The 26,102-nt window shown below is 50.7% G+C and overlaps 1 long non-coding RNA gene across 1 annotated transcript in view; it reads left to right on the top strand.

The window, feature by feature from the left end:
* LOC119386452 (uncharacterized) overlaps positions 1 to 26,102 on the top strand; it is a 77,834-nt gene that overhangs the window by 46,864 nt on the left and 4,868 nt on the right. The window lies entirely within an intron of this gene.

Raw genomic sequence — 26,102 nt, forward strand, 5'->3', positions numbered from 1 at the left:
ACTACAACATAAATACACTTGTGCAGAATTCTTTACAGACGCCTCAAAGCCCAATACTTCTGTGTCTTACGCAGCCGTTGGGTCATCCTTTACGGATTCCGGTATTCTACACCCTGAATCAAGTATCTTCACGGCAGAAGCTTATGCGATACTTGCGGCCGTTAAACACATTCAGGAATTAAAACTACAAAAAGACAGTAATTCACACAGATTCTCTAAGCGTGGTAAAAGCTTTAAAAACTCTGAAAAGACAAAAACCCCGTCTTTGTGTCGCTGTATTCTCTTTTAAGCACGATCTACGCACTCGAACAACATGTCGTAATGTGCTGGGTGCCAGGGCACCGCGAGATTCAAGGCAACGTGTTGGCGGACCAGCTAGCAGCATGCGCCCACGAAAACACTCACAATACATCCTTAGCTCAACAGGGTGGCTACTTGGGCTGGTTGGTACTGCATTCTAAAAGGAAAATACGCTCTTTGTGCGCAAAACGTTTCAGAAAAGAAGACAGAAAGGACAGAGCGCACACTCACAACCAGTTTATGGCTCAGATGGCGCGAAAATACATATGCTCATGAGGGCGAGGATATCACACACGCGCCATCACTTTCCCTTTCTCTGTGTGTGATCTCGTCGCCCTCATGAGCATATATATTTTCGCGCCATCTGAGCAATAAACTGGTTAATAAACTGAAACAATAAACTGAAACAATAAACTAAAAGGAAAAGAGCGTATTTTCCTTTTAGAATACATCCTTAGCTATTCCCCTACTAGACCTAATACATTTCTTGAAAAGAAAGCTCAGAGCCTTTTGGCAGACCACATGGGATATGCATACACGAAATAAGCTACACGTTGTCAAACCGCATCTGGGTAATTGGCCGCCAGTATCGAAATCACGCCACACAAAAATTACACTCTGCAGACTTAGGATCTGTCACACATACAGTACACACACACACCTTCTGTCCGGTGGCGAGCCACCTTTGCGTGATAGATGTGGTCAGCCACTCACTGTTCTTCACGTCCTCATCCAGTGCAAGGAACTCGATGCTATCAGAAAAAAAAACACTTTTCATTGCCCTACCGACAGCAGTTTCCACTTCATCCTTCAATGTTCATCGGTAGGGACCCGCTTTTTACATATCAGTCACTGTCTGCTTTTTTAAACGATGTACAGAGTTTTCATGTCATATATCAAGGTGATCCGTAGCACGGCCTCTAAACAGAGGTCACTGCTGCGGTGAATACGTTAAAGATAGCACTTGCCTCGCAGCCCTTGGACTCAAGGGCATTGACGAGGCAATGGTGCTGATGTCATATCTTCATAGTTTTATTCTTCCGACCACTTGTCATTCATTCCACTACACATATTTCACGTCACTCTCATGATATTAATATATATATTGTAGTGAAGAGTACGAGACGACGACGAAGCAGCCAAGAAAGCAAGCCACATCGTGAGTGGTAGCCACGCGACCCGAGCTTGCGCTTGCTTGGATTTTGGACCCTCGACGTTCCTCGACGTTCCTCATCGTTCCTTCACGTTTGTACGTGAATAAACCACGTGACATTTGGTGGAGGTACGTGGGTTTCCCCTACGACCCTGGATCTTCGCTCCCGTAAGCTTCCCCCCCTTCGTGATACCAACATGGCCACCGAGACTCCTTCACAGCCTGGCCCTTCGGCTGTCCACGTCACTTGTGGCGCCGTGTATCCTCAGCGGGACCCCCCCATCTTCTCGGGCTCCGGTGAATCGGACGTGGACGAGTGGCTGTCGAGGTATGACAAAGTCGGCGCCAGCAACAGATGGGACGATCCAATGAAGCTTGGGTATGTGCAGTTCTACCTTGCCGACATAGCCCAACTGTGGTATCACAACCACGAGGCCGAGCTTCCATCTTGGTCAGCTTTCAAGACTGCTATCAAGGACGTCTTTGGACGGCCTGCGGCTCGCAAGCTTCTCGCCGAGCAGCGCTTGCGTCAGCGTGCACAACAACCGGGTGAGACCTACACGGGTTACATCGAGGATGTCCTCCATCTGTGCACCCGCGTCGACCCCGCTATGCCTGAGGTCAAAATCAACCACATCTTGAAGGGCATCGAGGACGGCGCCTTCCAGCTGCTGCTCGCGCGGAATCCCACCACAGTCGCTGCGCTAGTTTCCCTCTGTCAGAGTTTCGAAGAATTGCGCAGGCAGCGCGCGATCGCCCGTCAGGCCCTCCCGACCCCCGACACCCTCTCCAGCTTGCAGCTAGCTGTCCCTCCGGCCACTCAGCCGACTCTCCAGCCCACGATCAAAGACTTCATCCGTGAAGAAGTCGCACGCCAGCTGTCCTTACTGCCGCTCACCCACGAGCCGGCGCATCCTCTGGCTCCGGGCATTCAACAAGCCATTCGGACGCAAGTTGCTGAGGCTCTCCCACCCATGTTCCAACAACCGCCCGTCACTGCGCCGCTTACCTACGCCGCCGTTGCTGCGCGGCCCCCTCAACAGCGCATGCCCTCGGCTCCACCTCGACCACTGATGCCGTCCCATGCCTTGGCGACCACCACGTATCACCAATCTATGCCTTACGCTCCACCTCGGCCACTTACGCCGCCCCGTGTCTTGCCAACATCCGCGTATGCTTCGTCGGCGCCCATCCCAAACCCCTCGGCTCCGTCTTTCCGCCGCTCCGACGCGTGGCGAACCCCGGACAATCGGCCCATCTGTTTCTCCTGTGGCCTCGCCGGCCACGTCGCTCGCCATTGTCGCCTGGTTCCTCCAACATTCGACGCCGTGGGCATGCCAGTTGCGTCGTCGTCCAGGTCGCCCCCAAACTACGCCCCTCCTCACTTCGACGCCGACGGCAGGCCGGTCGCGTCGTCGTCCCGGTCGCCACCGGAGTATGTCCGTGATCAACGACCCAACGACACCCACCGGTCACCGTCCCCTCGGCGACGCTCCCTGTCACCTATGCGTCGCCGACCTGCTGCGCAAGAGGGAAACTGATCGCTGCAGTTCCGGAGGCAAGAACTGCATGCGAAGCGAACTGCCCAAGGCCTCCGTCTTTTTAATGCATTAAGCTGGGCTAGTTGGTATTGATTGTAAGCTTCCATATTGCTAGCGAACACACACAAAGGACGACATAGAAGGAGACAGGACCACCGCTAGACTTCAACTGATTTTTTAATCGACATGAAGGACACAAAACATTTCTTTGCGCACGCGCAGGTGCCACGTCACAGACAAAGTTATCCACCGAGCAAAAAGAAAAGAAATTCTCTCTAGCTTTAGAGGGAATGAGGCCAAGGTGGACTCTGACACACGCATGCTACGGGTTTCAATCCCGTACATTCACGGAGTTTCCCACCGGCTCAAAAAAGTGGCGCGAAATTGCGGTCTTGGTGTCTTGTTCACGGCTCCTCACAAGCTGGCTGGGCTCTGTTCTGCTGTGACGGAACCTGAGATGCCGCGGTGTCCTAAGAAACACCAATCAAAATTCACAGCTTGTAAGACGGGAGTCGTCTACACACTTCCACTTGCTTGTGGCAAGGTGTATATTGGCCAGACGGGCAGATGCGTCAATGAAAGGCTCAGGGAGCATCGCACGGCTGTTCGATCGCTTGCAGGGGGTGGTTTATTGGCGATGCACTGCAAGAAGTGCGAGGGTTGTACCCCAGCATATGACGCCACTTCTGCGATGTACGTTGGCGGGGAACAGAGAAAGAGGGAAATAGTAGAGGCTGTCGAAATTCACAAGGCGGGTGACACATGTGTCAGCACTCCGTCCATCGCGTTGTCAAAAAGAGAACTGGACTATCTGTGTAAGAAGAAACCACGTGCGAACTGGCGGTATCGATAGGCGGCGGAGAATTTCTTTTCTTTTTGCTCGGTGGATAACTTTGTCTGTGACGTGGCACCTGCGCGTGCGCAAAGAAATGTTTTGTGTCCTTCATGTCGATTAAAAAATCAGTTGAAGTCTAGCGGTGGTCCTGTCTCCTTCTATGTCGTCCTTTGTGTGTGTTCGCTAGCAATATGGAAGCTCCGTCTTTTTCGCCGCAAAACGTTATCAACGTCAATGTTGAAGGGACCACGGCCCAAGCGCTAATTGATACCGGGGCCGCCGTTTCCGTAATCTGCGAGAGCCTCTGCCGCCAGTTAAAAAAAGTGACCACGTCGCTGTCAGGACTCATGCTCCGCACTGCGAACTCGCAGTTCATAGCACCTTCAGCCGTGTGCACCGCGCGCGTTAATATTCAAGGCGAACTTTACGTCATTGAGTTTTTCGTGCTGCCGTCCTGCTCTCACGACGTTATCCTCGGCTGGGACTTCCTTTCACGTCATCGCGCCATCATAGATTGCGCCCGAGCAGAAGTCGCCCTTACGCCGCTGCAATCTTCTGTTTCGGGGCCTACCATATCTGACGCATGTAAACTTGTCATTGCTGCCGACGCTGACGTAGCCCCAAACACGTCCACCCTTGTCGCCTTGACTTGTCCGGCCGCTCCTGACGGCGCTGTCCTGTTCGCCCCGTCAGAGCTGTTTCTCCGCCGCCACGCCCTACGACTGCCGTTTGCCGTACTCACCGTCGAATCCGGCGCTACCATCATGCCGATTGCCAACTTGCGCACCTCGCCCGTTCGTCTACTTCGCGGGGAATGTTTGGGAAGCATACATGCCGTTGACCTGCTTCGCTTTCTGGAGTTCGCTGAAGCCCCACTTCACCACCAGCTGAATGCCATGACAGCCCCTGTTGCGGCACCTCCGAAGTCAGACATTTTTCACCCTTCTGTGTCCCCGGATCTATCATTGGACCATCGACGCGAACTATTGGCCCTTCTAGAAGAGTTCCGCTCATCCTTCGACTGCGGTCAGCCATCTCTGGGTCGCACAACGAGCGTCACGCACCACATCGACACCGGTGGTCATGCCCCTTTACGCCAACGACCATATCGCGTTTCGGCGGAAGAGCGCCGTGTTATCAATGAGCAAGTCGATGATATGCTCACGCGCGGAGTCATTCAGCCATCTGAGAGCCCCTGGTCGTCCCCTGTCGTGCTTGTGCGCAAAAAGGATGGCTCTATCAGATTCTGCGTCGACTACCGCCGCCTGAATAAGATAACTCGGAAGGATGTATACCCATTGCCACGCATCGACGATGCCCTCGATTGCTTGCAAGGAGCAGAATATTTCTCGTCCTTGGATTTACGATCGGGCTATTGGCAAGTTCCACTCGCTGACCCTGACCGCCCGAAGACTGCGTTCGTTACTCCCGATGGGCTTTATGAGTTCAAGGTGATGCCCTTCGGACTCTGCAACGCCCCAGCTACCTTCGAACGAATGATGGATAACATCCTTCGTGGCCACAAGTGGAATACCTGCCTGTGCTACCTTGACGACATTGTTGTATTTTCCCGCGATTTTCCGACTCATCTTGTTCGTCTTCGCGCTATTCTCACGTGCCTCGCCTCTGCTGGCCTTCAACTTAACATCAAGAAGTGCCATTTTGCTGCACGCCAACTCACCATACTAGGTCACGTCGTCTGCAAGGAAGGCGTTCTTCCGGATCCCGCTAAACTTCGTGCCGTGGCCGAGTACCCCAAGCCCAATTCCATCAAGACGCTCCGAAGCTTTATTGGGCTGTGCTCATATTTTCGTCGATTTGTGCGCGACTTCGCTTCTATCATCGCACCTCTTACCAACCTACTGACAGCCTCTAACGGCCTGTCGGCTTGGTCACCAGAGTGCGATGAAGCTTTCATGACGCTACGGCGCTTATTAACGTCACCTCCGATACTCCGTCACTTTGACCCTAATGCGCCTACGGAGGTCCATACTGACGCCAGCGGTGTCGGTCTTGGTGCTGTACTGGCTCAACGGAAACCAGGATACGACGAGTACGTTGTTGCTTACGCGAGTCGAACCCTGAAGAAAGCGGAGTGCAACTACTCAGTCACTGAAAAAGAGTGCCTCGCCATAATCTGGGCTTTGACCAAGTTCCGTCCGTACCTTTATGGCCGCCCCTTCGAAGTAGTCACGGACCATCACGCGCTCTGTTGGCTCTCATCTCTGAAAGATCCTTCAGGCCGCCTCGGTCGTTGGGCGCTTCGGCTGCAGGAATACGACATTCGTGTTGTGTACAGATCCGGCCGGAAGCACTCGGACGCTGATGCGCTATCCCGCTCACCGTTACCGCCTGACACAGCTTCGCCGTCAGCCACGTCAGCTGTCTTGACGCCCCTTGACTTCGCAGACATGCCGTCGGAGCAACGCAAGGATGCGTGGATCTCCGAACTCGTCGACTTTCTGACTGGTTCATTGGTTCATCCAGCGTCAAGAACTCTCCGTCGTCAAGCCACGCATTTCGCACTCCGCGACGGCCTCCTCTATCGGCGTAATTACGCACCTGACGGTCGGAGGTGGTTGCTAGTGATCCCGCGCCACATGCGCACAGAAGTCTGCACTGCTTTCCACAACGACCTGCAAAGCGCTCACGCTGGCGCTCTGACACTTACAACCGCTTGCGTCAGCGATACTACTGGCGCGGCATGTACACGTTCGTGCGCAAGTACGTACGTGCTTGTACTGCTTGTCAGCAGCGTAAAGCTCCACCTCAACGCCCAGCCGGTCCACTTCAGCCTCTACCTTGTCCGGGACGTCCATTCGACCGCGTCGGCATCGACTTATATGGCCCGCTTCCCCCGACTTCCTCTGGGAATCGGTGGATCATTGTTGGCGTGGACCACCTCACCCGTTACGCAGAGACTGCAGCACTTCCAACGGCTACCGCAAGAGAGGTTGCGTTTTTTATCTTACGCAACTTTGTCCTTCGCCACGGTGCTCCCCGTGAACTTTTGAGCGACAGAGGGCGTGTTTTCCTGTCTGACGCTATTCAGGCCTTGCTCGTCCAGTGCAACATCGTTCATCGAATGACCACCGCATATCATCCGCAGACGAATGGCCTCACGGAACGATTTAATCGCACACTCGGTGATATGTTGACAATGTACACGGCATCAGACCAGACCAACTGGGACACCGTCCTGCCGTTCGTCACGTACGCGTACAACACCGCAACGCACGCGACCACCGGTTTCTCACCTTTCTTTCTTTTATACGGACGCGACCCGTCCTGCACGCTGGACACTATGCTTCCCTATACGCCGGACTCGTCTGAATATACTGCGATTTCTGACGTTGCCAGATACGCCGAAGATTGCAGACAATTAGCCCGTTCGCTGACCACCGAGGACCAAGGCCACCAAAAGCTACGGCACGACACCGACCGACCTCTCTCTACTTTCACGACTGGTGACCTCGTTTGGCTCTGGATCCCATCGAGCACTCCTGGCCTTTCCTCGAAATTGCGTGCCCGATATCAGGGGCCCTACCGCATTCTTTCTCGCACGTCTCCTGTCAATTATGAGGTTGAGCCTCTGACAGCATCCCACGATTTACGTCGTCGTGGTCGGGAAATCGTCCATGTCAGCCGCCTGAAGCCCTATTACGACCCCGCTATACTGACAACGCCTTAGGTCGCCAGGATGGCTCCGCTATTCACCAGGGGCCAATGTAGTGAAGAGTACGAGACGACGACGAAGCAGCCAAGAAAGCAAGCCACATCGTGAGTGGTAGCCACGCGACCCGAGCTTGCGCTTGCTTGGATTTTGGACCCTCGACGTTCCTCGACGTTCCTCATCGTTCCTTCACGTTTGTACGTGAATAAACCACGTGACAATATATATATATAGATATAGATATATATATATATATATAATAAAATCATGAGTCATATATATATATATATATATATATATATATATAATATAAAGGCGATTTATTTAGTGTGTAGCTCGAGCCTCTGCTGCACACTCGATGACAGATCTTTACTGTCGCCGAGGAGTTGTGTGAGAGGTGATATGATGGACGCAATGTTTCGAACGAATCGCCGGAAATAAGAGCATAAGCCAATGAAACTGCGCAGCTCTTTGATTGAAGTAGGTTTAGGAAACGCAGTGACAGCGCGCAATTTCTCGGGATCCGGGAGAATGCCGTCCTTGGATACAACGTGGCCTAGAATGGTGAGTTGACGCATGGCAAATCGACATTTTTAAAGGTTTAATTGCAAACCGGCGTTGGTCAAGCAAGTAAGGACGTGCTGAAGGCGGCGCAAGTGTGTTTCGAAGTCAGGGGCGAAGACCACGATGTCATCGAGGTAGCAAAGGCAGATCTTCCATTTGAGACCACGCAGAACGTTGTCCATCATTCTTTCGAACGTAGCAGGCGCGTTACAAAGTCCGAAAGGCATGACGGTGAATTCATACAATCCGTCTGGCGTAACAAAAGCGGTTTTTGGGCGATCGGCCTCCGCCATCGGCACCTGCCAGTAGCCTGACCGAAAATCTAACGAGGAAAAGAATTCGGCACCCTGCAGACAGTCCAGAGCATCGTCAATGCGCGGTAGTGGATAGACATCCTTCAGCGTGATCTTGTTCAATCGCCGGAAATCGACACAAAAACGGATAGAACCGTCTTTCTTTGTGACGAGTACTACCGGAGACGCCCGTGGGCTCTGTGAAGGTCGAATGACGCCTCGGCGGAGCATGTCATCGACATGGTCGGCAATGACGCGGCGTTCCGTAGCGGATACGCGATATGGACGTTGCCGCAGCGGTGAGTGAGAACCAGTGCTGATGTGGTGTTCGACTGCTACGGCACGACCTAGAGATGTTTGTGCAACGTCGAAAGAAGGGCGGTAGTGGTGAAGGATGGTGAGAAGCTGTGATCGCTGCGAAGGTGTCAAATCTTCGGCGATGAATGGTCGAAATATATCTGTAGATGCTGGGTCAGGCGCGGAGAGGGCAGCCAGTTCACAGACGGCCGTAGAAGACACCTCATCGGGGACGGAAATGATTCGTGAGGAGTTGACCGTCTCGACGTGGCCAAGGCATTCGTGACAAAACAAGGACAGCGGTGATGAGTGATGATTATAAATGGGCATCGTGGTGAAACCTTCGACAAGGTCAAGAGCAGCAAAAGGCAAATGAAGGTCTCGTCTGGTAACGAAGATGTGGGATGGCGTGAAGAAGACCGTCCCGTCGGATATGGCGCTGCACGAGACTGGTACGAATGCCGAAGAGCACGGAGGGATGTAGGTGTCGTCATGGACGACAAGTTTAGCGGTAGATTGAGGGTCAACGAAGGCTGGGTCGTCGAGTAAGCATAATTCAACCTCAGCCCGAGCACAGTCGATTACGGCGTTGTGGCGCGAGAGAAAGTCCCATCCTAAGATAATGGAATGGGAGCACGATGGAAGAACGATGAACTCTATCGTGTACAGAACGTCCTGAATGGTCACCCGGGCTGTACAGGCTGCGGTCGGTTGAATGGGCTGAGCGCTGGCTGTACGAAGCGAGAGTCCGGAGAGAGGCATCGTGACTTTACGAATAGCGCGGCAAAATCCAGCATCGATGACAGAAACAGCAGCACCGGTATCTACAAGAGCGACTGTAGCGACATCTTCGACAAATACATCAATAACATTGGCAGGACAAGAATGAGGACTTGGGCAAACCGAAACTTGCGCAGTTCTTGCCTCGGGAACTGCGTCGTCTAGTTTCCCTCGTCGGTAGGTTCGGGCCGTCGACGCATAGGAGAAAGCGAGCGGCAGCTGCGAAAGGGCGAGCGAAGATGTTCCATTCTGGCGCGGCGATCAGCCTGGTAGCGAGCTGGCGCTGGTGCGGGGGGAGCGTAATGCGAGTTTAAGTGAAATTGGAAGTAGGGCTTTTGGGGGTTGTCATCAGTGGCTTGAACCCGGCGGCGGCAGTACCTTGCGACGTGTCCAGGGCATCTACATGCGAAGCATATCGGACGATTGTCGAGCGTGCGCCACGGGTTGGCGGCGGCTGTACTGGCCCAGTGAACAGGAGGTGGGTGGTAGTTCAGAGGATGCTGGAATGGTGGTGCAGGTGCTTTGCGAGTGGACATGGCAGCAACCGCAGCGTATGTGAGTGGAGCAGCCACAAGGTTTTGCTCGCGGGCAGCTGGCAGCGCCTCAGCGACCTCTCCTTGAATGACGCCACGGAGGGACGATGGTAGTGTCGTGGTAGGTTCCTGAGTGAAGGGCACCAGAGAGAGCTGTCTCGCGACTTCTTCGCGGACAAAGGCTTTGATTTCAGCTATCAGCGACGCGTTGTCGTGGCCGTTGGTCAGACTCGACAGTGATGTCAAATCGTGTGCGGGAGGACTTCTTGTCAGAGCTCGCTGCTTCCGCAATTCATCATAGCTCTGGCACAAGCTAATAACGTTGACTGTGATCGGGTTCTTCGCCAGCAGCATCTGAAAAGCGTCATCATCAATCCCTTTCATTATGTGCTTGATTTTGTCAGTTTCCGTCATGGCAGCGTTCACGCGTCTGCACAGGTCGACAACGTCTTCGATATAGCTGATGAACTTTTCACCTGTCTCTTGTGCGCGTGTGCGCAAACGCTGCTCGGCTCGGAGTTTTCGGACGGCGAATCGGTCGAATACTGCCGTGATTGACGTTTTCAACAGCGGCCATGTTCTGACGTCTCCCTCGTGGTTCTTGAACCAAAGACTGGCCACGCCCGCGAGATAGAATGACGCGCGTGTCAACTTGTGCGCGTCCGTCCATTTGTTTAGAGCGCTCACCCGTTCGTAGGTCGACAGCCAATCTTCAACGTCGTTGTCGTCTGTTCCGCTGAAGATTGGAGGCTCTCGCTGCGGAACAGTGCCAGGACAGGTGGCAGGTGGCGATGGAAGCGTCTGCCGGCATAGCAGAAGGTAGCCGCCGAGAACGGAGATCCAGGATGGTAGGGGGACGGTAGAGGGAACGTTACCCAACACCTCCACCAAATATAAAGGCGATTTATTGAGTGTGTAGCTGGTCGCTGGTCGCGCAATGCACCGAGAGCAGTTCGCTAGCTCGAGCCTCTGCTGTACACTCGATGATGCTGCCTCTGCGCCAGAGTACTTCCTCTTCGCTACAATATATATATATATATATATATATATATATATATATATATATATATATATATATATATATATATATATATATATTACCCGCCTTGAGCGCGACGAATTTTAAGGCCCCTATACAGCTACTTACCGGAACCATTGTTCACATCCTTTGTCTCATGAACTGGCGCTCTTTGGCCATCATTTGGCCCTTGCGCCATTAAACACCACATATCATCATCATCAGTTTTCCGGATACGGGCTAGGTGACCGGCCCCGCGTTGGGCCAGTGTATGGCCATTCGTTTCGGTGGAGACATCGGATCAGCAGTCATGCGGGCACTGCGAAATCAGGGCACCGACGAAGCCTATATAAACATAATGGAAGAAATCTACAGCGGATCCACAACCACTACAGTCCTCCATAAAGAAAGCGACAGAATCCCAATAAAGAAGGGCGTACGACAGGGAGACACAATCTCTCCAATGCTATTCACCGCGTGCTTACAGGAGGTTTTCAGGGCCCTAGACTGGGAAGAATTACTATTAGGAATAAGAGTTAATGGAGAGTATCTCAGTAACCTGCGATTTGCTGATGACATTGCATTGATGAGTAACGCGGGAGACGAATTACAGCTCATGATTACTGAACTGGATACGGAAAGTAGAAGAGTAGGTCTGAAAATAATATGCATAAAACTAAAGTAATGTGGAACAATCTCTGCAGAGAACAGCGCTTTGCGATAGAGGGCGAGATACTGGAAGTTGTAAAGAAGTACGTCTACTTAGGAGAGGTAGTAACCGCGGAGCCAAACCATGACAGTGAAATAACTAGAAGAAAAATCACACCATCTCCCGCTAAAGGGGACCATGAGGCGATGCGAAGCAGTGTTTCGGCATGTAGAGCCCGCGTTTCAGAGGTGGAGTGGTGAGGGGGAAAGGGGAGAGGGGAAGTGGAGAGGGGGGAGAAGGGGAAAGGGGGATGAGAGAGGGGAGGAGAGATTGGAGGGGAGGGGAGGAGAGGAGGAGTGGTGAGGAGGAGTGGAGAGGGGAAAGGGAAGGGGAGATGTGATGTGGAGAGGGAAAGGGGAGAGAGGGAGTGGAGAGGGGAAGTGGAGAAGGTTTGCGCATGCGCAGTAAGGGTGCTCACGCCGCACACCACCACCACCACCGGATTGAACTCCGCTATAAGATGCTTCACATCTAATAAGGATGGGATGGGGCTCATTCGGCAAGCACTATCAAATCATGAATGGTAGTCTACCACTATCCCCCAAGAGGAAGGTATAAGCTGCATCTTACCGGTACTTTCCTACGGAGCAGAAACCTGGAGACTTACAAAGAGGGTTCAACTTAACTTGAGGACGACGCAGCGAGTGATGGAAAGAAAAATGCTAGGTGTAACCTTAAGAGACAGGAAAAGAGCAGAATGGGTCAGGGAACAAACGGAGGTTAAGGATATCATAGTTGAAATCAAGAAGAAGAAATGGATATGGGCCGGCCACGTAGCACGTCTGCAGGATAACCGGTGGTCATTAAGGGTAACTGACTGGATTCCAAGAGATGGCGAACGCGTGAGGGGGAGACAGAAAATTAGGTGGGTAGATGAGATTAAGAAGTTTGTAGGTATAACGTGGCAACAGAGAGCACAGGACCGGGTTGATTGGCGGAACATGGGAGAGGCCTTTGCCCTGCAGTGGGCGTAGACAGGCTGATGATGATGATGATGGTCGGCGTTGGGTAGAGACGTATCGGCCTGGCGATGGCGATCGGGAAGGTCTTCGGGGAGTCCATTGCGCTCCTGCGAGATAGTCGGGGATGTCACGTGGCCGTTCACCTTGTTCTGGACGTGGCGCGTTGATGGGAAATCCACGCAGGCCCATCTCACAGTGAAGGCAGCGGTGGTAGGTGTGACCAGCCTCTCCGCAGTGGTAGCAGAGTGGGCGGTGGTCGGAGCGCGCCAGACATCGGTCTTCCTTGGGGTGTAGCGCTGGTCGACAGGTGGACAGTAGGGTGTCGGTGGTGGCGGCGGCGTCTGGCGGCGGTACTGCGGCGGTGTGGCGTCTTGGCGTGGGTGTGGAGGAGGAGCATTACGGCGGGCTGCAGCAGCATAGCTCATAGCTTGCGGCTGCGGCTCTGCTAGCTGTGGCGCGCCCAGTGAATGCTGGATCTCCTGGCGCACGACGTCAGCGATGGAATCTACTTGAGGTTGCGACGAAGGAAGAATTTTTCGCAGCTCCTCTTGTACGATTTTTCGGATCGTCTCACGCAGGTTGGCGTGGCGAGTCCCAGCACTTGAACGTAGGTGTAGCTTGTGGACAAGAAGCTGCGGTTGTATTGCCGCGTTCTCATCTCAAGCGTTTTCTCGATTGTCGAAGTCTCCGCAGCATATTCAGCAACCGTCTTCGGTGAGTTCCTTATTGATCCAGCGAAGAGTTCTTATTTGACACCCCGCACCAGGAACCTGAGTTGGGTCGGCGTGTCGAAATAGGCGATTCATCTATTCCGTCTAGATGGCAATGTTTTCATTGGGCAGCTGTACACGGGTCTCCAGCATAGCTGCGGTCCGTTCCTTGCGGACCACGCTTTTGAACGTGCTTAGGAACGTCGTCCGGAAGAGATCCCATGTTTGTAGCGCGCATTCTCGGTTCTTGAACCACGTCCTCGAGGCGTCTTCTAGGTAGAAGTAGACGTGACGCAGTTTTTCCTCGGAGTCCCAGTTGTTGAAGCTGGCGACTCGGTCGTACTTCTCCAGCCAGCTTTCTGGGTTTTCAGTCGATGATCCATGGAAAGTCGGTGGCTCTCTGGGTTGCTGCATCACTACTGTCGCGGGTGACATTGCGGCGGTCATCGTCGCCTCCGTGTTCGTCGCCGTGGTTTCTCCATTCTCGGGTAGGAGAGCGTATTCGGGTTGCACGCCTTGTAGACGGCGGCTAGCTCGCTGTTGCACGAGGTCTTCGACGTCTTCACGCTGTGGGTTTGGTTCCCGGCTCTTAGTAGGTGTCCCTGACATCAAGGAAGCAGCACTTCCACCAGATGTCACGGGGTCGTGACGTCGACGAAGGCAGCAGTCGGTGAGTGCAAGAAGAAATTCTTTATTTGGCCGAACTTGTGGCCGGGAAACTAAGTCAAACTACGGCGATACACACTGTAGACTGATAGCGGCGAACAGAGCGTCGGCCGTCGAAAAACTGCCCATGGCTGGGACGCGCCGTCGTTTATACATCATGCATCGAACTTTCCAGGGGTGCTATTCTGGACTTCCGCCATTTTCTGTCGAATTTGACGTAGGCGTGACGTGTACACAGTGATGACGCAACGCATGAAATGCTTGCGAAACGTGACGTGAAGGGGACATAAAATACAAAGAAACGTGCAATCAAGTAACATTTTGTTTATTTAATTCTAAATACAACAACAAAAAATAAAAAAAGTGATGCGTTTAGTTTCAAAGTAGTGAAGCAGACGATACCGTCTGCAATTTAGCGCCATTTTTGGAGGTGAGCGACGAAGCCATAGTAACTTTTCTAGCCAATAAGCGAGCCAGCCAAGCCAGCTTCGACATTGCCGCGATCGTTATTTCTCTGGTTATCTTGTGTAGGTGTGTGTGGTTATGTCGGCAGGTCGGCGAACAGTGGGCCGCGATGTTGGATTTTTGTTACCGATCGTCCCCGTATGGGAGTGGTGGCTTGCGACTTTCTGCCGGAGGTACGACGGGAGCTGTGACAGACGCCGACGCAGAGCGCCTTAACTGTCTGGGCCCCAGCAGCAGGCCGCCGCCGGAGTGACGGCGTCTATGGCGAAGTAAGGTGGCGGCAGCGCGAGCCCGAAGCGCGAAATCGCAGCGCAATCAGGTAAGCTTGCGTTTCACTTGGGTGGTCTTGAGAATTCAGCGATGTACATGCTTATTGCAGGAGTGCAGGCGGAAGGCCGTTTGATTTGGTGACGCACGTTTCGGTGGCTTCGGCGGCCCTTCGTTCCCAAGGACCGCGGCGTCCAGAAGCGCTGCCGGTAGTATAGAGATGAGGAGCTGCACAGCATTGCAAGTATTAATAACACCCCCTTCTGCTCCTTCTGTCTTTTTTGTTGTGGTGGCGGTTCAGTGTCTAGTTTATCTGAAGTAATGTACCAACTAGCCCAAGAGCCAGTTGTGCTATTTATAACGTCTCCGGTGCACGAAGTATGTTCCTGAACTGTCGTGATCATTGAGATGGTGCTATATGTTTTGCTAAGAATGCGTAAGGACTACTATAAATAAAAGTTACAATCATGTAAATATACAGAAGCAGAAGAAATAAGAGTTAAATATCAGGACCTCACGTTATGCATGATCAATTGAATCTGAATGATATGGTCTGGGCGAATCTCAATCCGCAGAAGTGATCCATCCCCGAAGGTGTTAACTGTGGAAGGTACTTCTACGTTGCTTACAACATATGGATAAGAAGTGCATAATGGCCACAGATAAAGAAGAGGAATTGTAGTATTTCACGCAGTTGATGTTGCATTGGACTGGCAGCACTAAGAAGTGCACAAACTGTGCACGAGATGTCTTTTTTCTAATTGTCCTTGTTTCGAAACAGGCTGACACAATATTGGAGGAATCCTTTTTTGTTGTTGGCAGCTGTGAATGATGAGACAATGACGTCAACAATGAGACAACTTGTGTGCATTTTATTAATGCCAGGACAAACCATAATATGTTTGCTCAACACGGCGATTTCTGCAAAGTCGTTGGAAAATCATTAAAAAGATGGTGAATTGCCTCACAATACATTCTGAAATATCACTTATTACTCTTGCATGTAAACCTCTATAGTGCACAAGAGAAACCAGGACAGGAGGAACACAGCGCTGTATCCGCGTCGCCCCTTTCGGTACTGGTTCGTTTTGTGCACTATACGTGTTTACATAGATTACCAACCGGAGCAAGCTTGTGCTCTTGCATGTACGAGTGGCTACTACATGAACAGAGCGTTTGCACAGCTCCTGCCAGACTCGTACGGTCATCACATGATGTGATATGTCTTTCACTGGGTTCGCATTGTGAACAAAAGGCTGAAAACAATGCTCTAGAATGGCATTCAAGGTTGCATGCACTGCTGCGAAATAACATAGGCAGTTTCCAGAGTTACTATGGTCTCAACAAACTACTGCTGCTATGATTCGCTGTAGAATCTGAACACGCTTTTGCCTAACTGCCTGGTACAATTACCATACTCTGAATGAATCAACACAATGAAGCTTTTGTCAGAATACAATTCCTGCAAGAACACAAGTAGAGGAGATAGGTATAGGATCGAACACAGTGCAAGTAGCTACTTTGTCATGAGAATAAACAAGAGCTTCTCGTGTTTCATCTTTCTGTGCACATCTCGCAGGAAAGTAAACACCATCACATCCAGTGGTGCCCAGCTGTGAACCACTGCACAGCGTGATCCCGCCTTTGCCTACCCGCCTGGCACATGTCTACTGTAGCCGCATCGTGGCTATTGTTGTTGTAAAGGTCGGCATCTTCTCATTCGAGTGCCTTCAGTGCAAGGGATGTCGTCTGGCTCAGACAGCTGCTGCAGAACACCGAGGTTGTGAAGCACCACACAAAATGCAACGATCTTCGACCTGAAGAGTGGGCCATAGGACAGTGGTCTGTACCTCTGCAGGCACCGACAGCGGGCCTTGAGGACTCCTTTGCGCGTTTATACGACACACCGCAGTGACGAGTGGGTACAGTTGAATGGGGCAGCAGGGGATCCTGCAGGATATGCTCCAGGGATGCGGTTAAACAGCCAAGGCTTCAGCGGGTATGCACTATCCACCTGCGGAGGACAGTGTTTCAATTAGCATAATATGAATATATACTTGAATGTGTACTATTCCTTTCTCACTTCTTTAAACTTATTCGAAGACATCATGTCACTGATATGCACTGCTTTCCTTTTTTTTTGCAGCTAGACATAATGACAGAATTGCTTGTCTCGTTAGGTTACCTAATTACGACTTTTGAAAGGCTCCAATGAAAAAAATGGGTTTACTTCCAGACGGTTTAGAATCAACTCAGCTCCTTCGACAGGGGGAATGCAGTGATTCCACTCCTGCGCCAACTGCGCCAAAGTGCGCCAAATTGTATTTACTGCGCCATCCTGATAATATCGACGAAATTTGCGCCAAACTGCGCCAAAGTCTCGGGTTTGGGGGCGTCTATCACCGGCAATCGCACCGCCGGCGCGTCAGAACATGTGCAGCTCGATCTTGGGGCTGCCAATGAAGTCGCAATCATGGACCAAGAATTATTCCGCTGAATAAATAGCGCTCGCGCATGCGTTCCGAGTAAGCCACGATGCCATGCACGGTGCCGACGCAGCTTCTGTTCTGCAAGTCGGCTCGACAGCAAAACGCGCTCTCCGCAGAGGCTCGTGACGCCTAGGCCTATCGGTAGCGAGAAAGTGCGACGGCGATTCATCGGCGGACGTCGTCTGTTCCAGAAACGCTGCTGTAGCTCGTTTCAAGCGTCGCACGGCACTTAAGGAAAGCAATGTTCAGTAATAACTACATGAGTGCCGCTAAAATGTCTGTCACTTCTGTTTCCGGACATCGCGGAATGAAATCTGATCGCTCGTAGTAGATATATGGGACAATATCGAATTTTCCTTGCTTCGCGTTTATGGAAGAGCACGTGAACGGTGGAAACGCGTTGACACTTTTCCTCCGATATACTTTATCCATGGATCTTCATCCAGAACAGCTTTTTCGTAATTCCTTCCGCCAGCACGTCCGAGTTTGTAATCACTCTGCGGTAAATACCCCCTAAAAGGCCCTGCCCTTTCGAGCTCACGTGCTAGGGTTCCAATTCGAATTTTTTGCTTGCTTTTTTAAAAATGTCATCTGATTAGTAAAATCATATCTCCTGGTCGGAGCAGCCGCAAATGTGCAGCTGTCAGTAGCGGGCCCGTCGCTGACGGCCCACAGTGAAGCGGCTACGCCATGTTACACGTCCGCTCCTCGCTTTCGGGGGTCAATAGCTAACGGTTAAAAAAACTAAGTTTCGCTTAAAGCCCAACTCCGGCGATTTTTCGAGGTCGATGGATCTCAATGAAATTCTCTGGGTACGTTCCTTTGCACGTTTCCGTCATTTATGCCAAATTACAGGCTTGAGACATGTGCAGATTGTTTGCAAATGAATTTTAAAGATTGTCTGCAAACGCCCTCCTGGCTTCCCACAATTATTGGCAACATTGCTTCTGTGACGTCAGTATTGGGAAGGCGGCGGAAGTGACGCAGCCGAGGGCACCGTTAACTTCGGCGCTTCGGCCGCTACAGCGAGCGTCTGCTGTGCACAAGGCGACAGACAGCGTTGGTTTGACCGGCGCTTCGCTGGTCGTCCCGGCTGTCACAGTTTTTCATACTCCGCGCCGGCGTGACCGGCATGCCTTGCACGACTTCCGGTTCGTTCGTAACAACGTCTACGTCATACGTAGACAGTACACTCGGTTGGGTTTCGGTTTCGGTGTTGCGCTTTTTTGCTTATTTAAAATTATTCTCCAATTTGCCGAGTATTTCTGCTATCGGGCCCGTAACAGGAGCGTCTCAGGAACATAAAAGCACCATTACTTTGACATGGCCAAAAAATCGCCGGAGTTGGCCTTTAAGAGCGAAGCAATGAATGCGATACCAAAAAATTGTATTGTGAAACGAAGTAAGACTAGCAGCTAACTCTTTTGGATCCGATCTCGCGTAACTCAACAAAACGCTGGTTTAAGGGAATATGGCCCCTCCAGGAATCGAAGCGTTTTCTTGCTCTGAGTTCTCTAAACGCGAAGTAAGCGTTGAGAGCACAGCAAGTTTACGAGCCGTCTCCTGATGCCTCGAGATAGCGCGCGCGCAAGCGACTGCGCCTTCGAACTATGCGCCCCCCCTCCCCCTTCCGCTCCCCTGGCGTCCCTTCATGCTCCTTACGAAAGACGGGCGGGGCGTTTCCTCTCTGTTTGATGAGCAATCGACGGCAGGCCCGCACGCGGGAAGATGTTATCTCATGCGCTGTCCGTGCGGCGGAGACAGACGGCCGGCTAGTTTAATCTCCGCTTCAGCCGCGTTCGTCGCCAACGCTCGCGAGCTTTTACCCGCGGCTAGAATGCGCGTGGTGATGTTATAAATTTGGACTTTATACGGAAAATTACGGCAACGGCGACGGCAAAAATCCGCCGAGAGTGTCCATATAATTGCTATCGCAAGGGTCAATGTATGAGGCAGATTTTGCGCCCCCCCCCTCTTAGGTCATTGGGGGGGGGCGGCGGCCCCCCCCCACTTCCCCTCCCCTTTGCGCACGCATATGCTCCTGAGATGATTTTTTCCATGAGATTTGCAATGAATCGAAATATTTCTAGCCTTCATAAGAGCCCCATAATAATACTCAGGTGCTTGAATGTTAATGCAATATGCTTCTGTATTGCACTCCAGGATATATAATTCGCTGCTCCAAAGTGCTCCCAGATGCAAAATTATCTGCTCCAAAGTGCTCCAAGATGAAAATTTTGCTGCTCCAAAGTGCTCCAAAACGGAAATTTTGCTGCTCCAAAAATTGCTCCAAATCAGAAGTCCTCGGTAGCATCACTGGGAATGACAACATAGATGTTGAACCGCAACCCTTAACTTCCTTCATAAACAAGGTGAAGGGAGTGACAGAAGGTGCGTCTTCTTTGGTGGTAAAGGTGGTGTGCTTTCCTTTGATTGCATGGGACTGATGTGCAAGGGGTGGTTGCAGGCGGTCAGTACACTCAAGGCTTGGTTTCCTTTAGTTTTATTGTGCTTGGACCCTGAATGTAAAGTGACAGCATGTTTCTTTCACAATCTTTTGAGTTGTTTTTTAGTTCTTTTCATGAACCATAACTGAAGTACCTTTGAGATGTCAATTGACTTATTCTATTGCTATGCAGCACTTGGCTGTGCTTTCTTATTTGTATTTATTTTTTCATACAAGTTGACCATTCTATGCATAATTGTTTTTGTGAATGTACATTTATGTTGTATTTCATGTATTCTTTTTATTAACATAGCTTAGGAGTGTAGCATTTCATTTCTGTATCACCACGTGGTGATTATTATTTCACCACTTTATAGTGAAGGATCATACAATGTCTTCATGAACGTTTCTTTCATGCTTGATCTTTCTATTGCACTAGTAGTCTTTCCCATGAACATAGAAAGACAAGTTGCAATTATACGAGTGCAAGTTGGATTATTGTGTGCTGCCTCGGGTCTCAGTATGACTTATTTTGTCAGATGTGTGCATGAGATAATTTTCATGCAAGGGAACACCAGTACCACTAAAGTAGATAGTGTTCGACCAAGGTATGCTGCCAGTAATAACATATAGGGCAGAAATTTGGACAAAGAGACTCTAGTATTTAAAACCATGCAGCGTGTAATAAAATTACCATGAATATTGTCTTTCCTACACTAAGACACCACGCAAGCATTCTCACGTCTGCATACCAAGCAGCTATTCACCACCCTGGCCACGGAGTCCACTGCCCAAGTCGTGGCTGACGGTGGATGTACTCCACATGAAGGCGCCGTGCAGGGGCCCCGAGTGCGAGGGCAGTCATCGGCAGGGTTGGACACATACCTGCAAAACGTTGTTTGCATTGGAAGCAAGTCGGCAACAGCAATACAACCAGCTACATGCAGAACAACAACTGTAACTGTGTAGTCCAACGCACTTATTACTCTCGAGTTGCTTTCGAAGCGCAGCTTCGACAGTTTTATCTTTCATATCATATGTGGCAGTACTGCATGTCTGCATATCACTGTTTATGAAATTGGATCGCAATCAGTACGTTTCATTTCCTTTCATGCATTACTTTTCTTAAAAGCTACCACGATCAAATATGAAGCTCGATGAATTTTTTATGTTGTCAAGTCACCCCTGCCAAAACTAAATAGTGACGGAAACTCCGTTTACCGCGACTACTGCGTTCTTTTCTATCACTGCAGTTGGAGCTACGGCAAATGTCGTTAAAATATTGGAGAGTGGCGAAAAGCTGTCTTTCACGTTCCTCCTTTGCATTCTATTAACGGCATGCGCGAGATTGAATAAGATGAAATTTGTTCTCACCATCATGACGCTGAGGGCGTAAAAGTTTTTGCGGCAAAAGTAAGCAGCCTTGTTGCCGTCGTCCTTTTCATACGACGCACTTATGCACACAAACGTGTCGTCGACCACCTCGATGCAGCCTTCAAATCTTGCATGTATGTGGACAAAGCCTTCCTTTTGGCAGGGAGGGCGATCCACTCATTGCCGAGGCGCTCGATGATCGCTTCCATGACAGTATGAATCGTGAGACCCACACTGGGCTAGCTCGTCGCGACGTCCTCGTTGTTTGCGATCGCATCGTGGTAACTGCCGGTGCCGAAGAAGCGAAGGGCGCAAAGCACTTGTAGCTCAAGAAAAACAACAACAATGGTCGGGGCTGTTCTCGTGTCCGTACGCCGCCTCTCCAGGTCCTGGCGAAGCTCCCCGCACAGCCATCGCACAATGTCCTTCGCCAGCCGGCACCGCAGTCGAAACAATTTATCGGTCATCGCAAAAGCATCGCGGTACTCGCGGAATTCTATTTCTTCCTGCAGCTCCAGCCACTACACGACAAAGGGCAGGGCCATTTTTCTTCGCTTATCTAGCGTTCTCTTGCGGTGATAACTGCAACTGCGAACAAGCCAAATTAAACAATAACCTTTTATTTTTACAAGCAAGCTTCATGTAGAACACTTTATAATATTACTAGCAGAAAACATGCTTGTAAGGTAACTCATGGAATGACGTCTACACATACGTATGTGAGGCTGCAAATCGAACGAGCAACTCAATTTACAACAATATCGCGGCCAATATTGCGCACTTCATCGTTTTCACATTTTAAGCTGCAAATTTGGCAGCATGCAACGTCACGCAACGTCAAATTGACGCTACAAAGAGTGAGGTCCTGTGACGCAATGGGCACCATCAGTGGAATGTCCAATCGTGTTGCAGACATGGCGCCTCTTCGTCAAGCGAGCAGTAGTTTCGATAAACAGCAAGTTGACCGTAGGCACAGCTTAGTACCATATTTCGGTTTCGTTGTTCAACACAAACCTTTATTTCTACATGACAGAGTACGGTCAAGCGTTACTTCGGAAAAAATAACTTTTTTTTTGTCACTTACGTCATCACGGATTGCTGTGTCGTAACGCCATTGCAGCGCCGCAATGCGAACGACCTCGCGTGACCAATCAAATCAGCAACATGGCGGAATTTGACAATGTCAGAATAGCACCCCAATTCTATCACTGGTGGTTGCGCAAGCTTTGGAATAATCTAGGCTACTCGCCTCCTGCGCGCGATCTTGAAAAAGTGATCTACTACAATCGCGAAGCTTCTCGAACACTGCGGCGTGGTAAGCGTCGAGCGTTGCTAACCGTCCTTGCGGGTCAAACCCGAATACAATAAAATAAAACATGAAGCGGGCGTGGCAATATATAGGCTCCCCAAGCATCGCTTAGTCGCGCTGCTACTCTTGACAGGCAGCGCCATCTCTGACATAAAAATACAAACTGGGTGCAAACAACGTGTGTCTTCCCTTCCCTCCAATGCGCTGCCGCTCGCTTCCGCGCACGTACATGGAAGCGAGCGGCAGTACCGCTTGCAGTGCTGCTTCAAAAGGATCTTCAATCTTGACTGGCACTTCCGAAAAAAATAGCCGGCTGCGCTTGCCCCTAGTTGCGCTAGAGTATCTCTCCAGAGCCACAGCGCGGCGCTGTCGTCGCGCCGCAAACTTGAGCTTGAGTTCCCTATATATATATATATATATATATATATATATATATATATATATATATATATATATATATATATATATATATATATAAGGAAAGCAGCAAGATAGTTCGACAGGGCCACGAACGTACCTATACACCTTTGAGCATATTGCATAATAGCGCCGAGCTATTTATATGCACCATTTAACCTGCAGTAATATGCACATGTCTTGGTTGCTTCTGCATGGCAGAGTCTTTTTCACTATCAGCCGCGAGATGGCACAAAGGGCGAAGATGTGCACTTTAAAGTGCCTCGCTCGTGTTTTGCCAGAGTTGGTTTGCGTGAATCCCGCTAATGTAGTTGGGGGCCTGCCCATAGGACTGGGGAGCAGCCAGGCCTCAAGGAGAAGCAAAGGAGCCGGAGCTCATTACAAGAACGTTTATTTACATGACGATTTGGTAGCGTGTGGTAGCGTGTTTTTGGAGCGCCTCGACGCTCGCGTTTAAAGCCTGGGCCCTCCCACTATTCCCTGTTGGATAAAACATTTCAGTCCAGGGTAGTCCAATCAACAAAACTAAAAGAAAACTAAAGCACCGCCTCCTTCCCACCGCAGGAAAGAGAGAAGGGGCGCGCCTGGCACGACGGGAGGTGAACAGAAGGCACAATAGGACACAATACACACTGTAAAAAGACAGGGCGTGCAAACAGGGACACAAGAAGGAAGTCAGGACACCTGACTTCCTTCTTGTGTCCGTGTTTGCACGCCCTGTCTTTTTACAATGAATACTTACCAACAGCTCTCTGTTATTCTAAACAATACACACGATGAAGGGATCACGGCGGCGCACATTCCTGAAAACTGGCCGCGCTGTCAGGTGCAGTCTTTCCTTGCCTCGACAGCGTCGCCGGCGCAGGTGACGGCCAGCTGCCGGTCGGGTCACAAAGCCAGAAAGACCGCGCGTAGTGTGGGGAAGGTGCCCGATGAGGAATCTCCGGCGCTTGGCTAATTGTCCGGTGCATCTCGCAGAATCCTGAACAAAGCAGTGCACAAGTGACTGCCTCTCCGAGCAACCTCGACTGCAAATAGTTCATTTCCAGGCCATAAAACCGTGAAACTCTGCCAAGTGTGTCCAAAGCGCTTAACGACGTGCTCTGACAGTCTTGAAGGGCTCAGGACACAACTGTAGTGTTGTCGCTCTATCTGGTGCGTTTCGGGGAACGTTGACGATGCAGAAAGTAGAGCAGATGCCGCCAAATCATTTCTACGATCCAGCGGCGCCAAGCCGTGAAGTCTGATCATAACAATGCCCTGCACTTTGACCTACATTACGTGGGCACGCGTGCTCGCGCCCTCATCTCTTGAGGGCGGGTTCAATAGATGACTACTAATAAGTTCGTACGTGTTGTGCTTTCATCGCAAAGTATGTGTTGAAGCCAAAGACAGCACGAGGGTCACTTCTCTCGCTTGAATAGCCGGGCTTTGCTAAAGCAGTAAGCGTCTGGCGTTTGTTCGTATCACATCCACTTTGTTGCTATTGCATTCATTACTTTGCCCTTGCGGCGAAGCACTCTTTCTTTCATTCCTTTTTTCTACGTGTGCCTCATAACGCCATATTCATTGCGGGTGTTATCGTTAACTGTGGCGTAACTGTCGAGGATACATGTTAGTGATGTCACAGCCTATCAGTCATTTTAGTGATGCATTCGCACCTTTCCATGCCAATTTTTTTAACGAGGTCGTTTTGCAGAAATTGTGTTGGCGTCGGCGTCTTTGGTTGTGAGCGAAAAATCAGCGTTGTCCGTGAGCGAAAAATTGAGACCGATGCAAATAAACAATTAATAGTTTAATGTTACTAATTAATAATAGCGTCAATAAATTAATAATAATCTTTGGTTCGGTGCTTCTGCGCGGTAAGCAGGCGTTCTGCCATAGAGGCACGCCTGCTCTTGAAACTGTTTCGGGGAAAAAAAAAAACCTCTGCACGAATGTCATGCAATGCGAGGAGACGCATGTAATATTGCATGGCCGAAGCGTAGAATCACACCAGGCGTCGAAACATGTGAATTGCCAATGAGTGGTTGGTTTAAATTACAAAGCGCACAGGCATAATAATTATCATGATCAGCATTAACAATGTGTGCAGGCCTTACGGACACGCAGTGGTATAGCTCGCCAATTCGCAAAAGGAAGAACTATGGCGTAATGGCCACTTCGCAACTGTACTTCCAGTAGACATTCTAGGATAGTTTGAAACGGCCATTGTTACGCACACAGAGGTTCCTTTCTTGCGGCACGGTTGAGGCTTCAAGCGAGACGCGAAGCCAGGCCAGCGATTGACAAGGGCCTGATTGCGCTATCGCGTTTTACTCTTGAAGGCGAAGCTCAAGCGTCCTCCGAGTGTTTGGTGTTTTTCGCGCCTGTCTTTCCTTTCTTTTTTCACTTTCTACGTCTGGCTTATACCGGCATATCCAACGCGGGTGTCACCGTTAATCGCGGTGTACCTAACGAGTACGTCATGTTATTGCTATCACAACCTATCAGTCCGTTTAGCCATGCATTCGTACCCTTCGGTACCAACCTTTTTTTCTGGGCTTTTCCGCAGTGCCCTAGTGGCAGGTTCACTTTAGGGCTGCGCAAGGAAGGGAATGTCGCTACATAATGGAGCTTTAATATAAAAAAAAAAACATGGTTGACCCTCTGTCATAGGAATCTGTATAACAGGAAAGTAAAACGTGTCTTCACAAACGTAGTTGAGCGTTGCTTGTGCATTGATTCGCCCCGAGGGCGAAGGAATTAATGCTATAGCAACAAGTTGTGATGTCACGCGAAGAGCGGCAAGCAGCTCGAAACTTCCGACGCGTTGCTCAAACAGAAAGGACGCACGGAACGAACATACACAGGATGAGCGCGAACCACTGTCACAGCTCGACAGTTAAAGCGCGCTGGTCAAATACAAAGGAGGGCGCACGTAACGAACGCACAAGTATACACAGGATGAGCGCGAACTGTCACAGTCGTAACTTATTTTTTTGTGAGCAGCGCGCTCCTTTCGCAAAAGCGGCCGCTGCAGTGAGCGAAATGACCTTCGTGCTCTGTGTAACTTGAACGCAAACGTGCGGTGAGAGCGCAAGACGTACAAGACAACCGCGCGCGCAAGAGCGACCACGCCCTGTAGAGGTACACGCTCATCTCAACGTGGGGGGCGACGACATTTAAAGCGCACCCTTCGAGCCCTTCGCGCCATCTCGCCAGTGATAACGAGAACACGCTGATGTACCCTGATCTCTGAGTACCGCCACTGGCAAATGGTGTATATAAATAGCACGCCGTTTGTGGCGGAGTCGTTTCA

The sequence above is a fragment of the Rhipicephalus sanguineus genome, chromosome 3, assembly GCF_013339695.2.
Source record: "Rhipicephalus sanguineus isolate Rsan-2018 chromosome 3, BIME_Rsan_1.4, whole genome shotgun sequence".
Classification (NCBI taxonomy): domain Eukaryota; kingdom Metazoa; phylum Arthropoda; class Arachnida; order Ixodida; family Ixodidae; genus Rhipicephalus; species Rhipicephalus sanguineus.